This window comes from Oncorhynchus nerka, linkage group LG17 (genome assembly GCF_034236695.1).
Source record: "Oncorhynchus nerka isolate Pitt River linkage group LG17, Oner_Uvic_2.0, whole genome shotgun sequence".
NCBI lineage: Eukaryota > Metazoa > Chordata > Actinopteri > Salmoniformes > Salmonidae > Oncorhynchus > Oncorhynchus nerka.
The window spans coordinates 24763972-24778920 of record NC_088412.1 but is presented as its reverse complement, the minus strand read 5'-3'; positions in this window follow the sequence as shown (position 1 = coordinate 24778920).

The following is a 14949-nucleotide window of genomic DNA, read 5'->3' as shown; positions in this document are numbered from 1 at the left end:
GTTGGATGTCTTGTTTGTCTATTTCTATGTCTGGCCTGATATGGTTCTCAATCAGAGGCAGGTGTTAGTCATAGTCTCTGATTGGGAACCATATTTAGGTATTTAGATTGTTCCTGTCTCTGTGTTTTACACCAGATAGGACTGTTTTAGGTTTTCGCACGTTTGTTGTTTTGTTAGTTTATTCGTGTACAGTTTCTTTATTAAAGTACAATGAATAACCACCACACTGCATTTTGGTCCACCTCTACTTCACCTAAATAAAACCGTTACAGAATCACCCACCACAACAGGACCAAGCGGCGTGGTAAACAGCAGCTGCAGCAAAAGCAGCAGCAGGAGAAGGAACAGCAACAGCGAGGTCAGGATTTCGGGACATGGGAGCAGAATCTGGACTACACAACTTGGGAGGAGATAGACAGGTGGGCGGTCGACCCAGGGAGAGTGCCGGAGCCCGCTTGGGATTCGATGGAGCAGTGCAAGGAAGGTTACAAGGATGGTTACAGGAGAACGAGAGGCAGCCCCCCCAAAAAACATTTTGGGGGGGGGCAGACGAGGTGTGGGGCTAAGCCAGGTAGCAGACCTGAGCTCACTCCTCGTGCTTATTATAAGCAGCGCGTTACTGGTCAGGCACCGTGTTATGCGGTTAAGCGCACGGTGTCGCCATGCCCATAGCCCGGTGCACTATAGGGCAGCCCCCCGAGAGTGTCATGCGAGTGCGGGCATCGAGCCAGGGCGTATGGTGCCTGCTCAGCGGGTCTGGTCGCCGGTACGCAGTTTTGGTCCAGGGTATCCTGCGCCGGCTCTGCGTGCTGTGTCTCCGGGGCGCTGGGAGGGTGCAGTGCGTCCTCAGCCTGCGCTCCGCTCGTGCCGGGCAAATGTGGGAGTGGAGCCTAAGGGAGAGGTGCGCGTAGTAAGCACTAGATCTCCTGTGCTTACCCACAGCCCGGATCAACGTGTGCCTGCACTCTGGAGGGTCCGGGCTAGAGTGGTTGTCCAGCCTGGGAGAGTGGTGCCAAGGCTGCGCACCAGAGCTCCAGTGCTCCCCCACAGCCCGGTCCTTCAGGTGCCTCCTAACACCAAGCCTCCTGAGGGTCTCCCCAGCCTGGTGGTTCCGGTGGCAGCCCCACGCACCAGGCTCTCTCTGACTCCTCCCTGCAGGTGGTCCTGTCTGTCCGGCGCTGCTGCCGGAGTCTCCCGCCTGTCCGGCGCTGCTGCCGGAGTCTCCCGCCTGTCCGGCGCTGCTGCCGGAGTCTGAGGCGCCAGAGCCCCTCAGCCCAGAGGCGCCAGAGCCCCTCAGCCCAGGGCGCCAGAGCCCCTCAGCCCAGAGGCGCCAGAGCCCCTGTCCCGAGCTGCCGCCCCTCTGTCCCGAGCTGCCGCCCCTCTGTCCCGAGCTGCCCCTCAGTCCAGTGGGGTCATTAAGTAGGGTCGCCGTGGCTAGGAGGCCACGGAAGCGGACAAGGTGGGGGACTAAGACTACGGTGAAGTGGGGGCCACGTCCAGCACCAGAGCCGCCACCGCGGACAGATGCCCATCCAGACCCTCCCCAATAGGTTCAGGTTTTGCGGCCGGAGTCCGCACCTTGGGGGGGGGGGGGTACTGTCACACCCTGACCATAGTTTGCTTTGTATGTTTCTATGTTTTGGTTGGTCAGGGTGTGATCTGAGTGGGCATTCTATGTTGGATGTCTTGTTTGTCTATTTCTATGTCTGGCCTGATATGGTTCTCTATCAGAGGCAGGTGTTAGTCATTGTCTCTGATTGGGAACCATATTTAGGTAGCCTGGGTTGCACTGTTTGTTTGTGGGTGATTGTTCCTGTCTCTGTGTTTTGCACCAGATAGGACTGTTTTAGGTTTTCGCACGTTTGTTGTTTTGTTAGTTTATTCGTGTACAGTTTCTTTATTAAAGTACAATGAATAACCACCACGCTGCATTTTGGTCCACCTCTACTTCACCTAAAGAAAACCGTTACACTAGTAATATAACATGTTACTTTCCACACAAAGTAATATTGTAAAGTAAAGCATTACTTTTGTTAAATGTAATGAGTAATATGTAATATATTACTCTACACGTAGCTCAGCCGAACACTGACCAACACCAACAGGTTAATTCTCAGAATCCAATAGGGGGTTTACCCACATTTCCACCACTACATACAGTACCAGTCAAAAGTTTGGACACACCTACTCATTCCAGGGTTTTTCTTAATTTTGTATTATTTTCTACATTGTAGAATAATAGTGAAGACATCAAAACTATGAAATAACACATATGTAATCATGTAGTAACTCAAAGTTAAACAAACAAAACCATTTTTTTTATATAGCCACCATTTGCCTTGATGACAGCTTTATACACTCTTTGCATTCTCTCAACCAGCTTCATGGGGTAATCACCTGGAATGCATTTCAATTAACAGGTGTGCTTTCTGAAAAGTACATTTGTGGATTTTCTTTCCTTAATGTGTTTGAGTAAATCCCTTGTGTTGTGACAAGGTAGGGGTGGTATACAGAAGATAGCCCTTTTGGTAAAATACCAGGTCCATATTACGGCAAGAACAGCTCAAATAAGCAAAGAGAAACGACAGTCCATCATTACTTAAGACATGAATGTAAGTCAATACGGAACATTTCAAGAACTTTGAACGTTTCTTCAACTGCAGTTGCAAAAACCATCAAGCGCTATGATGAAACTGGCTCTCATGAGGACCGCCACAGGAAAGGAAGACCAAGAGTTAACTCTGCTGCAGAGGATAAGTTCATTAGAGTTAACAGCATCAGAAATTGCAGCCCAAATAACAGACACATCTCAACATCAACTGTTCAGAGGAAACTGCGTGAATCAGGCCTTCATGGTTGAATTGCTGCATAGAAACACCTACTAAAGGACACCATTAATAAGAAGAGACTTGCTTGGGCCATAAACAAGAGCAATGGACATTAGACCGGTGGAAATCTGTCCTTTGGTCTGATGTGTCCAAATGTGAGATTTTTGGTTCCAGCCGTCGTGTCTTTGTGAGATGCAGAGTAAGTGAACAGATGATCTCCATCTGCCATCCCATCTGGTTTCTGCTTAGTGGGTCTATCACAAGGACAATGACCCAACACACCTCAAGGCTGTGTAAGGGCTATTTGACCAAGAAGGAGGGTGATGGAGTGCTGCATCAGAAGACCTTGCCTCCACAATCACCCGACCTCAATCCAATTGAGATGGTTTGGAATGAGCCGGACCGCAGAGTGATGGAAAAGCAGCCAACAAGTGCTCAGCATATGTGGGAACTCATTCAAGTCTATTGGAAAAGCATTCCAGGTGAAGCTGGTTGAGAGAATGCCAAGAGTGTGCAAAGCTGTCATCAAGGCAAAGGGTGGCTACTTTGAAGAATATAAAATATAAAATATATTTCGATTTTTTTTAACACTTTTTTGGTTACTTTGTGATTCCATGTGTTATTTCATAGTTCTGATGTCTTCACTATTACACTACAATGTAGAAAATAGTAAAAATAAAGAAAAAAGCTTGAAGAAGAGAGAAGATGTGTCCAAACTTTTGACTGGTACTGTACCTATACATATACACAAACATTATCTGAGTATTGACAACTGTCACTCAGAAGGGTTGGGTTAAATGCGGAAGACACATTTCGGTTGAATGCAATCAGGTATGCAACTGACTAGGTATCCCCTTTCCTTTCTATGCTGTGTAACCAGAGTTCTCGTAACAGGTTTTATTTAGTCTTTACTGTGTCTGGTTCCTGGAGAGGCACCGTAACTGACCCTAGATCAGGCCTGTGAGGAATGTGTGTGTGTGAAGTAACGGCTGTGGCTCATTTGTCACCTTTCTGTCACACAGGAATCCCTCTCTCTCTATGTCAACCTTCTGCATCTCACAGCAGAACACACACTTGCCCCTGCAGAGTTCCATTTATTACCTCTGTGGCTTTTAACACCAACATACCGCCGGACAGGACATGGAGAGGAGAGGAGGAATGGGAATCTAACCTCTCTCTTTGACTCAGGCTCCGAGATATTTATTTTCCCTCGGAATATATATATCATTTTAGTTTTCATTTTGTTTTGATGTTGTATTTCGTGTGATTTATGATTTATGAGTTTTATAAATGTCCAAACAGACAGTGACAGAGACTATGTATCAATGAGTATGTATCAATGCGGGGCAGCAGCTGGGGTGTGGTGGAGGGGGAGAGTGATGGTTTGGGGTGCGGGAGGTTGGGGTTGGGGGTGGCATGGAAAGAGAGTATTCAATGTCAGGGTTGTGTTTCAGGGTTTCAGACTTCAGCATTGTCAACACTTTCACTCCTCTGGCTCTCAGCCTCTCTGGCTCTCTGGCTCTCTGGCTCTCTGGCTCTCTGGCTCTCTGCCTCTCAGCCTCTCTGCCTCTCTGCCTCTGGCTCTCAGCCTCTCAGACTCTCTGCCTCTCAGCCTCTTTGGCTCTCTGCCTCTCAGCCTCTCTGGCTCTCTGCCTCTCTGCCTCTCTGCCTCTCTGCCTCTCTGCCTCTCTCAGCCTCTCTGCCTCTCAGCCTCTCTGCCTCTCTGGCTCTCAGCCTCTCTGCCTCTCTGGCTCTCTGGCTCTCTGGCTCTCTGGCTCTCAGCCTCTCTGCCTCTCTGGCTCTCTGCCTCTCTGCCTCTCTGCCTCTCAGCCTCTCTGCCTCTCTGCCTCTCTGGCTCTCAGCCTCTCTGCCTCTCTGGCTCTCTGGCTCTCTGCCTCTCAGCCTCTCTGCCTCTCTGCCTCTCTGGCTCTGCTCAGCGCCATGCTTGGAACAGGATGGGGTTTAACCGTACAGGAACAGCAGCACTCTGGCCGAGCCAAAACCACTCAAACTTTACAACACATGGACCTGCGAACATGAGACTGGGCGGTCATGGAAAACAACATGCAGTACCAATTCTGCAGTGTCCGGGCCATCTGAAATGAATGTTCTCACTCTACTGCTCTTGATGTTGTTATCCTTCTCTTCCAGGTTTGTATTTCCTCCCACATTCTTGGGCTTCACTGCCCCATGGGTGAAAGACTCCCTTGTATAAATGTATTACAACATACTGTAGCTTAAAAATATTAATTTGTTATGTTGGTGGTGGATGAGGTGAGATCCCCCTTACTATGTAAAGTGCTTTGAGTACCTCAGTTGGTCGTTAAGCTCGATATAAATCCAATTATTATTATTATTGTTATTATTATTATGTGTACATGTTAAAGTGTGTTGAATGTATGTCAAAGAATGGAACAAATGAGGGAGCAAGAGGAAGAAGACAGAATGAGAGAGAGCATGGAAGAAGGAGGACAAAGGGAGGTAATGATGGTGTATGAAATGAGTGCTGCCATCTCTGTGAGGAATAGAGCATCGATCAGAACCAAGCATGGTTCTCTCTCTGTGAGGAATAGAGCATCGATCAGAACCAAGCATGGTTCTCTCTCTGTGAGTTATAAAGAACAGATCAGATCCAAACATGGTTCTCTCTCTGTGAGTTATAAAGAATAGATCAGAACCAAGCATGGTTCTCTCTCTGTGAGTTACAGAGAATAGATCAGAACCAAGCATGGTTCTCTCTCTGTGAGGAATAGAGAATCGATCAGAACCAAGCATTGTTCTCTCTCTGTGAGTTATAAAGAATAGATCAGAACCAAGCATGGTTCTTTCTCTGTGAGTTACAGAGAATAGATCAGAACCAAGCATGGTTCTCTCTCTGTGAGTTATAGAGAATCGATCAGAACCAAGCATTGTTCTCTCTCTGTGAGTTATAAAGAATAGATCAGAACCAAGCATGGTTCTCTCTCTGTGAGTTACAGAGAATAGATCAGAACCAAGCATGGTTCTCTCTCTGTGAGTTATAGAGAATAGATCAGAACCAAGCATTGTTCTCTCTCTGTGAGTTATAAAGAATAGATCAGAACCAAGCATGGTTCTCTCTCTGTGAGTTACAGAGAATAGATCAGAACCAAGCATGGTTCTCTCTCTGTGAGTTATAGAGAATAGATCAGAACCAAGCATGGTTCTCTCTCTATGAGATAGGTGCCCGGAAGGTTGCTGGATCGAATCCCTGAGCTGACAAGGTAAAAATGTGTTGTTCTGCCCCCGGGCACTGTGGATGTTGATTAAGGCCCCTCTGATTCAGAGGGGTTGGGTTAAATGCAGAAGACACATTTCAGTTGAATGCATTCAGTTGTACAACTGACTAGGTATTTCCCTACTCTCTGTGAAGAATAGATAAGAACCAAGCCTGGTTCTCTCTCTGAGGTATAGAAAATAGATCAGAACCAAGCATGGTTCTCTCTCTGAGGTGTAGAAAATAGATCAGAACCAAGCCTGGTTCTCTCTCTGAGGTATAGGAAATAGATCAGAACCAGGCCTGGTTCTCTCTCTGAGGTGTAGAAAATAGATCAGAACCAAGCACGGTTCTCTGCCTGCTGGCTGTGTATTCAGACCCCTTGACCTTTTCCACATTTTGTTACGTTATTCAAAAATATAAAAATATATATATTCCTGATCAATCTACACATAATACTCCATAATGACAAAGCAAAAACAGATTGTTTTTACATGTATGCTCATTTATAAAAAATAAAAAACTTAAATATCACATTTACATAAGTATCCTTTACTCAGTACTTTGTTGAAGCACCTTTGGCAGCGATTAAAGCATTGAGTCTTCTTGGGTATGACGCTACAAGCTTGGCACACCTGTATTTTGGGAGTTTCTCCCATTCTTCTCTGCAGATCCTCTCAAGCTCTGTCAGGTTGGATGGAGAGCGTCACTGCAGGTCTCTCAAGAGATGTTTGATCGGGTTCAAGTCCGGGCTCTGGCTGAGCCACTCAAGGACATTGAGAGACTTGTCCCGAAGCCACTACTGGGTTGTCTTGGCTTTATGCTTAGGGTCATTGTCCTGTTGGTAGGTGAACCTTCACCCTAGTCTGAGGTCCTGAGCTCTCTGGGGCAGGTTTTCATCATGGGTCTCTCTGTACTTTGCTGCATTCATCTTTCCCTCGACCCTGACTCGTCTCCCAGTTCCTGCCGCTGAAAAACATCCCCACAGCATGATGATGTCATCACCATGCTTCACCACTGGGATGGTGCCAGGTTTCCTCATGACGCTTGGCATTCAGGCCAAAGTGTTCAATCGTGGTTACATCAGACCAGAGAATCTTGTTTCTCATGGTATGAGTCCTTTACGTGCCTTTTGGCAAACTCCAAGTCGGCTGTCATGTGCCTTTTACCGAGGAGTGACTTCCGTCATAAAGGCTCGATTGGTGGAGTGCTGCAGAGATGGTTGTCCTTCTGGAAGGTTCTCCCATCTCCACAATGGAATTCTGGAGCTCTGTCAGAGTGACCATCGGGTTCTTGGTCACCTCCATGATCAAGGTCCTTCTCCCCCCATTGCTCAGTTTGGCCAGACGGCCAGCTCTAGGAAGTGTCTTGGCGGTTCCAAACTTCTTCCATTTAAGAATGATGGAGGACACTGTGTTCTTGGGGACCTTCAATGCTGCAGACCTTTTTTGGTACCCATCCCCAGATCTATGTCTCGACACAATCCTGTCTTGGAGCTCTATGGACAATTCCGTTGACCTCATGGCTTGGTTTTCGCTCTGACATGCACTGTCAGCTGTGGGACATTATATAGACAGGTGTGTGCCTTTCCAAATCATATCCAATCAATTGAATTGACCACAGGTGGACTCCAATCAAGTTGTCGAAACATCTCAAGGATTATCAATGGAAACAGGATGCACCTGAGCTCATTTTCGAGTCTCATGGAACATGGCAGGACTCTGCCCACAGCGCACATCTCACCAGCACTAGGAATCACAGGAATCGCTACTGACTCCTCAGGAGAATTGACCACAGATTACTGGACAAATTACTTCTGACTCTCAGAATGGCCACAGATTACTGGACGAATCCCTATTGACTCCTCAGGAGAATGACTACAGATTACTGGACGAATCACTACTGAATCTTAAGTAGAGGCATCATGGCTGATCGAATAAGTCTAGCTCTTAAGTGAAATGAATCACAACCAACTTTCAATGAACCAGCGGAAAACTAAGCCACTCCTCCCTTTGCCGAAACCAAACGAGTAGCCCTCTATGTGGTTCTCAAAGAGTTTCAGCATGGCTTAGATACACACGCTGACTGACTATGTCATATTTTACCCTGTCATTTATTAGGCTGGATTATTTCTGTTTGAAAAAAGTGCAGTGCATTGGCTGAATACAATCGGTTATTATAGAATAAGTGGAGCTACTTGATTAAAAAAGTCATTTGGGTGTACACCTCGCCCTGTAACTCATAAGGAGGAAACCTCAAAAGATGGAAGCTCTGAGAAGAATTATAATGAAACAAGAATAGAATCAGGGAGTTCAAGAAATGACTGATTGAAAGATAAAACAGATACAAGAAAAATATGAGAACTTTTTGATTATCCCCAAAGGGTGTAGTTTAACACCCTCGATGTTACACGCACGCACGCACGCACACACACACACACACACACACACACACACACACACACACACACACACACACACACACATAGGTCCCCATCTCTCTAACCACCCAGCCTCTGCCCCTTTGCCCACACCCCTCACACCTCTCTGGGGCGCTAAAGCTGGAGAAAACTACACCGCTCACTCCCTCTCCCTCTCCCTGTACCCTCCCTCCTTAACCCTCCATTCCCCCAGTGCTCCCAATCCATGTCGTAACAACCCATAAAGGTGCGAGACTTTGACCCTCCCAGTAAAAGCCCCCCAGCCCCTCCAGACAGCTGCTGTGTGTGAGTGGCATGGCCACATCTCATCACCCCCAGTACAGCCACAGCCCCCTCACAGTCACAGTCACAGAGAAAGAGTGGTCACTGGACTGTCTGTTTACTATCAGGCTCGGATCACTATCTGATCCCTGCATGGAGAATGGGACCTGACCAGAAAAATATTTATAACCCAGAGGGTTTCCTGGTCAGGTCATGTGGTCAGAAAAACGTCCTGACCCCATCCATTTAAGAGACCACACACACCACACTGAATGTTCATCTGCCATGGAGCGGTGTGTTTCAGGGACAACCCTGCTGGTGGACGTCTGGCTGCCGTTATTGTCGAGCGATTCTACATGTAGAATCGGTTTGCACACAGTTTGCAAATTACGGCCAGCACTCTTTTCAGAGGTGCTAAGTACTCTCTGCCGACAAACGCTACTAGTGTTTCCATGCCTGAACATGTAACCTTCTCTATAAATGAAATTAAATAGATCTGGACACATAAATAAGTAGCTCAAGGGAGCACAACAGTGTCCCCATCTGGGCAGCAATCCCGCAATTCACAGCTACCAGTTCTGGGTCTTTGTGGATTACCCTCTCTTGCTGTCACAACATGTTCTTTCTGTTATGAATGGAGCATTACTGAGGGTACTTGGCTCTGTTCAGCCACAAAAGCATTAGTAAGGTCGGGCACTGATGTTATGCGATCAGGCCTGGCTCGCAGTCGGTGTTCCAATTCATCCCAAAGACGTTCGATGGGGTTGAGGTCAGGGCTCTGTGCAGGCCAGTCAAGGTCTTTCACACTGTTCTCAACAAACCATTTCTGTATGGACCTCACTTTGTGCACATGAGGAAACAGCAAAGGGCCTTCCCCAAACTGTTGCCACAAAGTTAAAAGCACAGAATCATCTAGAATGTCATTGTATGCTGTAGCGTTAAGATCTCACTTCACTGGAACTAAGGGGCCTAGCCCTAACCATGAATAACAGCAACAGACCATTATTCTTCCTCCATCAAACTTTACAGTTGGCACCATGCATTGGGGCAGGTAGCATTCTCCTGGCAACCTCCAGATATAGAGTAGTCCATCAGACTGCCAGATGGTAAAGCATGATTCATCTCTCCAGAGAACGCATTTCCACTGCTCTAAAGTTCAATTGTGGCAAGCTTTACACCACTCCAGCCGACGCTTAGGCATTGTGCATGGTGATCTCACACTTGTGTGCGGCTGTTCAGCCATAGAAACCCATTTCATGAAGCTCCTGACAAACAGTTATTGTGCTGATGTTGCTTCCAGAGGCAGTTTGGAACTCGGTAGAGAGTGTTGCAACCGAGGACAGGCGATTTTTACTTGCTACGCGCTTCAGCACTCGGCGAATCCGTTCTGTGAGCTTGTGTGGCCTACCACTTCGCAGCTGAGCCGTTGTTGCTCCTAGACCTTTCCACTTCAAATTAACATCACTTACAGTAAACCGGGGCAGCTTTAGCAGGGTACAAATTTGACGAACTGACTTGTTGGAAAGGTGTCATCCTATGACGGTGCCATATTGAAAGTCACTGAGCTCTTCAGTAAGTCCATTCTACTGCCAATGTTTGTCTATGGAGATTGCATGGCTGTGTGCTCAATTTTATACACCTGTCAGCAACGGGTGTGGCTGAAATAACTGAATCCACCAATTTGAATGGGTGTCCACATACTTTGTTTAAATAGTGCATGTATGCTATAAATATTGATTTATTGGTGGGAGGCCAAAGACATGTACAATGTTCAGACACACATTGGAATTTTTCTCAAGACCTACAGGTAACTGCCAAAATAAAGGAACCACAAACATTAAGTGTCTTTATAGGGCGTTGGGCCACCACGAGCCAGAACAGCTTCAATGTACCTTGGCAAAGATTCTATAAGTGTCTGGAATTCCATTGGGGGGGATGCGACATCATTCTTCTGCAAGAAATTCCATAATTTGGTGTTTTGCTGATGGTGGTGGAAAATGCTGTCTAAGGCGCTTCTCCGGAATCTCTCTTAAGTGTTCAGGTTTAGATGGCCATGGCGTATGTGTAACGAACCTCATTCTCCTCTTCTGAGGAGGAGAAGCGAGAAGGATCGGAGGACCAAAACGCAGCGTGGTAAGTGTCCATAATGTTTATTTTAAAACATAAACTGAACACTACGAAATACAAAACAATAAACGTGAAATGAACAAAACAGTCCAGTGTGGCGACAAACACTGACACGGAAGACAAACACTGACACGGAAGACAAACACTGACACGGAAGACAAACACTGACACGGAAGACAAACACCCACAACCCAAAACTGAAACCCAGGCTACTTAAGTATGATTCTCAATCAGGGACAACAATTGACAGCTGCCTCTGATTGAGAACCATACTAGGCCGAACTCAAAAACCAACATAGAAAAACAAACATAGACTGCCCACCCCAACTCACGCCCTGGCCATACTAAAACAGAGACAAAAACAAAGGAACTAAGGTCAGAACGTGATAGTATGGCTTACGTCGTTTTCATGCTCATCAAACCATTCAGTGACTACTCATGCCTTGTTGATAGGGGCATTGTCATCCTTTGGGGGCCATGGTAACCATGGAGGCCAAAATAAGGAACTTCCCAGAATTTTTAGACATCGCCCTACACATAATGGGATGTTAATGACCTAACTAACTAAGGAATCACACCTGTGTAGAAGCAACTTTCAATTTGTATCCCTTATTTACTCAAGTGTTTCCTTTATTTTGGCAGTTATCTGTATGTCACATTAATTGGAAGTGGCAGGAAAAGCTTAGGAACTGAGAAACAGAAATTAGCTTTCCTAAGTAGCTAGTGCCTCCTCTGTTTCAAAACATCAGCTCTTTTCATTCAATTGCTATCTTCAACATTCTGAACCTTCTCATGGTAATGAACATACCCCTGGTGTTCCTGTGAGCTACATGTCAGCACATTGCTAGACAGACAGACAGACAGACAGACAGACAGACAGACAGACAGACAGACAGACAGACAGACAGACAGACAGACAGACAGACAGACAGACAGACAGACAGGGACCGTGGCAGGGCCATATGTGGGAGCAGTAGCAGGAGCAGCAAAGAGAGATCAGGGGTCAGGGAGGGTTTGGGTTTCCTGCTCACAGCCTCCCGTAGAGTGCAGCCAGAACCCTTCCTCCACCACCCACAGCCCCAGCTCAGCCCCAGCTCAGCCCCAGCTCAGCCCCAGCTCAGCCCCATATCAGCCCCAGCTCAGCCCCAGCTCAGCCCTAGCTCCCTCCCAAGGAACAATGTTAGTGTTGAAGCAGCATGGGGAGGATAGGAGGGAAGAGAGGAGAGAGGGAGAGAGGGGGAATTATCTTCCTCTTTCTCTGAGCTGTGGTTGTGTTACTGGGTAGGGTTCCAGAGCAGCAACACACACAGATGGAAGAGACACATCCATTCTCTATTCTCCTCACTACTGGACATGCAGAAGCTACTCATGTTCAACCACACACGAACAGACATCTGTGGAAGGGCATGTACGTAAGAGCATCTGTCTGGGTGTGTGTCTGTCTGTATGCGTGCGTGTGTGTGTGTGTGTGTGGTGAGAGAGGCGCTGTGCTCGCACAGCAGAGCTCTTTATAAACACATCAGTTGGGCTGACAGCGCAGAGAGGGGTTAGAGAGCTGGAGAGGGCCAGGACACAGGCCTCATAAAAAATCACTTGTAATTTATTTCCCCCCAAATTGGAAAGTGCACGCTCACACCTGACTAAATCATCATGCGTCAACTGGATACGGCCCCCCACTGCACACCAGCGAAACCCGAGACCAGCTTTGCTGCGCGTTGCCGAGCCAGCGAGACAGAGAAAACATACGGACACACCACACACTCCTTAATGGCTTCTGCAGATGTGTTGCTCCTGATAGCCGCCCGCTCAATCTGCCTGCCTGCCTGCCTGGCCCCCACTATTTAACTGGGCTTTATCAAATTTGTCATTTCACCCTTTTTTCCTGGCTGGTGTGGCCTTGGAGTGCCCTCGGACTCCCTCTGTCTCACCCTCTCTCCCTCTCTCTCTCCCTCCCTTTGACCCTGTCATAGTTATTTCCCTACCCTAACCCTCCTCCCCCCTTCCTCCACTGTTCCTCCCTCCATCTCATCTGTCAGTCCCAGCCCAGTTGGCGTCTAGGAGCTGGGGGTCGTAGCTCATCATGCCTCGGAAAAAAGAGCACTGCAGGGAGAGAAAAAGAAGGGCTCCTCTCTCTCCCTCTCCCTCTCCCTCTCTCGCTCCCTCTCTCTCTCTCTCTCTCTCTCTCTCTCTCTCTCCCTCTCCCTCTCTCTCTCCCTCTCCCTCTCTCCCTCTCTCCCTCCCTCTTTCTCTCCCTCTCTCTCTCCCTCTCTCCCTCTCTCTATCCATCTCTCTCTCTCTCTCTCTCTCTCTCCCTCCCTCTCTCTCTCCCTCTCTCGCTCTCTCTCTCTCTCTCTCTCTCTCTCTCGCTCCCACCCCCATGGCCCTAATGTGGAACCCACATGTTATTATTCGGCATTAGACACAGCTATCATAAACTTGACAAACACTAAACAAACAGCGCAGGTGGCCTAACAGGCTGGGGAGTCAGGGATTGGAAGGCCACAGTGATGTCACTCCTGCACCACAGCACTGGGGACCCTGGAGGCCCCTGGGTGAACATAGGGGAAGCCCACCCACCCTCCCACCCAGACATACATCGAAGTAGAGCACAGCTGAAACACACCACAGCACAGCTGAAACATACCACAGCACAGCTGAAACGTAGCCACGTCTTTCTAAAGCACAGCAGCACAGCACATCCAAGAAAACACACCACAGTCAGTTGAAATACAGCACAATCACAGCACAGCTAAAACCCACAATCACACAACGGCTTAGCCCTGCCCGATAATGCTATACTTAGGAATGTCTACACTCTTATATTAAAGGGTTCCGAAAGGGTTCTTCAGCTGTCCCCATAGGAGAACCCTTTTTGATTCCAGGGAGAACCATTTTTGATTCCATGTAGAACCCTTTTGGGCTCCATGTAGAACCCTCTGTGGAAGGGATCCTATATGGAACCCAACTGGGTTCTACTTGGAACTAATAGGGTTTTACCTGGTACCTAAAAGGGTTCTTCAAAGGGGTTCTCCTATGGGGACAGCCGAAAAACACTTCTAGGTTCTAGATAGCACCTTTTTTTCTAAGAGAATATCGTCACAAGCTGCAGACCTAAGGACAGTTTACAGATCAGTTTACTGACGTGACCTTCACTTCGTAATATTATACCAGACCGTGGCTTCACGTCACTATCTAATTAAATCTGTAATCTGGGAGTTAACCAGTGGAGGTTGCTGAGGGGAGGACAGCTCATAATAAATAATGGCTGGAATGGAGCGAATGGAATGGCATCAAACCATGTGTTTGATGTATCTGATACCATTCCACTGACTCCGCTCCAGCCATTACCACAAGCCCGTCCTCCCCAATTAAGGTGACACCAACCTCCTGTGGAGGTAAAGCACAAACATAAGAAACCCCAGGAGAAAGAGAGTGGAGGAGTGAGACAGACAGAGGAGGGAGAGTCATCACACTCATACAAACTGCCACATACACACAGGTACAAAGATTAACACATGAACACGCACTCGCATGCACACATATACACTCGAGGTACAAAACATTAGGAACACCTTCCTAATATTGAGTTACACACACACACACACACACACACCCATTTGCCCTCAGAACAACTCTGCAAGGTTCTTGACACAAACCGATGCGCCTGGCACCTACTACCATACCCTGTTAAAAGACAACACTTTTGTCTTGCCCATTCACCCTCTGAATGGGACACATCAATCCATGTCTCAATTGTCTCAAGGCTTAAAGATCCTTCTTTAACCTGTCTCTCCCCCCTTCATCTACACAGATGGAAGTGGATTTAACAAGTGACATCAATAAGGGATCATAGCTTTCACCTGGATTTACCTGGTCAGTCTGTCATGGAAAGAGCAGGTGTTCTTAATGTTTTGTACACTCAGTGTATGTGCATACACACACACACACACACACACACACACACACACACTGGAATCAAAATGAGATAATAAACACGCAGAGACCAAAATCCAAACAGATGATATTTATGTACTTTGGAACGACACACCAGAGAAATA